Source organism: Capra hircus, chromosome 21, assembly GCF_001704415.2.
Source record: "Capra hircus breed San Clemente chromosome 21, ASM170441v1, whole genome shotgun sequence".
NCBI lineage: Eukaryota > Metazoa > Chordata > Mammalia > Artiodactyla > Bovidae > Capra > Capra hircus.
Window position 1 is genome coordinate 68,383,366 of NC_030828.1, and position 3,076 is coordinate 68,386,441.

Sequence of the window (3,076 nt, forward strand, 5' to 3'; positions counted from 1 at the left end):
GAGGGGGTCCCTGAAAAGTCCCGGGCTGGAGCCCCTAGTGTGGCCTGGGTTTGCTGGCTGAGTATCAGACGCCCCTCCGTGCTGGCTTGTGGGGCCCCTCGCGGGGCTGAGGCAGAGCGACATTGGAAAGAGCCCGCAGCGTCCCCAGGGCCAGGCAGGGAAGAAGGGCCCGAGGCCCTTCCCCCTTCTCTTCCCGAGGAGACAGCTGGCGGTGGGAGCGGCCTCCCCCGTTTTCCGGAGCATGACTCAGATGCAGCTGCCTTCTCAGCCCCACACAGCGGCCTGCCCTCCCTCACCCTCCCCAAGCAGGGGACCAGCGCTCCCAGGGCCCCCCAGCTCCACCTGGGGCACGTAGGGCAGAGGAGCTGGGAAACTCCCGCCCAGACCCCCACCCCAGGCCTGGGCAGGGGGAGGGGGAGGCTGCCTGTCCCCGGTCTGCACTGACCCTGCGGAGCCCTCTCCCGCCCCCTGTTGGTACCACCTCTCCAAGCCCAGGTAGTAGGGAGACCGGCGCGTTCTGGCCCCCCAGGTGTCCGCAGTCGGGGAGGGGTGGGGTGGAGATGGGGCAGCGAAGGGATGGGACCAGGCGCCCGGCAAGGCAAGGCGCGGTTTTCCCGGGGCGGGGCTGAGGGGAAGGGGCGGGGGCTGCAGGAGGATGGGCGGGGCTGAGGGGAAGGGGCGGGGCTGAGGGAAAGGGGCGGGGGCTGAGGGAAAGGGGCGGGGGCTGCGGGAGGGTGGGCGGGGCCTGCGGGAGGGGGCGGGGCTGAGGGAGCCGGGGGTGGAGGACTAGAGAAGTCTCCAGAGGCAGCAGGTGTGACTGGCAGGGGTCCATGGAGAACGGCGCTGCCACCCCCGTGGAAAGCGGACAGTCCGGCCTCCTCCCAGGATAATGTGGGCCAGAGGCGCTCAGGTCACCCGTAACTTCGCCGCCCGCCACGCCCTGCCCCTGGAAGCCTCCAAGAGCACTCTTGAGGGGAGCCTGGAACCTCTGGACCACCGCTAGGAGCCCTGCCAGCCGACCCCTCCTCCCCCGCCTGGCCTGGACGCGGGCGCACGCATGTACACACGCATGCTTACACGCGTGCACACCCTGAAAACAGAATTCTGTCGTTGGAAGGCCTCTTCCTGGAGCTCTGCCTTCACCCCGCCCCTCCAGTCCTAGCTGATAGTGGGCCACGAGGAGGTCAGCTCACCCTGCCCAGAGCAGCAGACCTGGCCCCAGAGGGGACCACGCGGTTCCCTCCTCCGAACGTCCCCACTTGTCCCCCATCTGCACTTGTGCCCAGGACCCAGGCCCGTCCAGCCAGGTAAGGCCTCCCATGAGAGGGCTCGGCACCTGACCTGAGGGTCACCTCCCAACCAGGAACGCTAACACTCACGTGTCCTGCTGGGTCCCTGGGCCTTCCTGCACCCCAAGGGCCCCCTGAGACCTGTGCCAGAGGCCTGCCTCTGCCCGCTGGGTATCTCCAGCACGGTCCTGCGGTCCCTCCCAGACCTCCCTGACTGGGCTGGTTCCAGCTCCAGCCTCAACTTCTGCATCTGTAGGTTGAGGACAACCAGAGCTCCCCCCTCGGTCCCAACCCAGCCTCTGGGAGGAAGTGGGTGGGGTGAGAGTGTGAAGGGGTGCGGGGGGGGGACAGGGGTGCACAGGGGGGCCTGGTCCTCCCCAGGGTGGGAGATGCCCACCCAAGGCGGAGCTGGTGCTGGCAGGAGGACCCGGGCTATGGGCTCCAAGCCTGGCCACGGTGCCTGCTCTCTGTGGCCACGAGCGCACCCTTAGCATCAAGGACCCCATCGGCCAACAGGTGGCAGCTGCCTCAGAGCCACACGAAGGTGAAGGAGGCGAGTCTCCGCCGGTGCCTGTGTCCAGCGCTCAGGGCCCTTCCAGCCAGGGCTGGCCTCCTGGCCTCATCTGCCCGTTGGATGCCTGCTTCACTTTCTGGGGCCCCGGGCGCTGGCCCACATCCATCAGTGAGGTGAACCACGAAGCCAGGCTACACTGAGCCATCCAGAGACAGCCAGAGAGACACGGAGCTCTTGGGGTCCCAGCCCGGTGTGTCTCCCTCACTCTGATGGTTTTAAGCCCAGGACCCGTGGGAGAGCCAGCCACCCCAAGGGGCCTTTATCTAGGCAGTCAGGGGCTGAACGGGGCCTGAGGCCCCAAAGGAAGGCAGCACTATGATCAAAACAGGTTCTCGAGCGTCCCCAGCCTTTGTAAATTGCCAGCTGTTCCCACAGGCCAAGCTGACTTCATCACCATCGAACGCCAGGGGGCCTGGCCGCCTTCACTGCTGGACACTTGAGTTTGCCCCCTCACCCTTATCCCAGTCTTCCCAACGCCAGGCGGTACGCCTTCTCCCCCCGTAGAGTGAAAGCTGAGCTCCCAGCACTCTCCCACATGTGTACGCCTGTCTAACCCCCACCAGATCGCCTATTACAGCCTCGCCTGGGATCTTTCATGCGGGCAGTCAGGGCCCCCCACCCCATCCCTGCTCAAATGTTGAGAAATGGAATATTTCCTGCCATATCTGCAAACAAAGGGTGACGCAGTCACCAGGGTCTGCAGCCCCCTACTGTGAGCTCATGAGCTCTGGGGAAACTCCGAAAAGAAAACCCAGGAACCTCGCCCCAGACCGCTGAGGTGCAGATCAAAGGAGCGGTTGCAGTGAGCCCAGACTCTTTCATGTTCCCATACACAGTAAAGCACTAAATTCTTTAACCTGGATTATATGGGTTTCTTTAATTAACAATCACCTTTTGACATTCAGACTGTCTACCCTCTGTTGCAAAGGTAACCTGGCTCCTCCCCTCACCCCCTCAGAGCAGTTCACTCAGGGTCACTTGAAATGTTGCCTCTCAGGCTTGAAGTCCTAAAGATTCCCACCAAATAAGACGTAGCTCTCGACTCTCAGGCTGGGAAGAATCTTCCAGCCAACAGCCCCTTCGAACCCCTCCTGCTCCCACGTCTTCTCACCCTGCATGGTCTCCGCCCTGACTCTGATCTCCACCAGGCAGCGTGGGCTGTGGTGTGAAGCGAGATCTTGATTCCCTGTCCAGGAATTGAACCTGGGAACCC

At 64.0% G+C, this 3,076-nt stretch overlaps 1 long non-coding RNA gene across 1 annotated transcript; it reads left to right on the plus strand.

Annotated features, from left to right (window-relative positions):
* On the plus strand, positions 323-2,716 carry LOC108638463. The gene is made up of 3 exons (XR_001919822.1): positions 323-495; positions 1,118-1,307; positions 1,806-2,716. It is a non-coding gene; the product is annotated as an uncharacterized LOC108638463 (long non-coding RNA).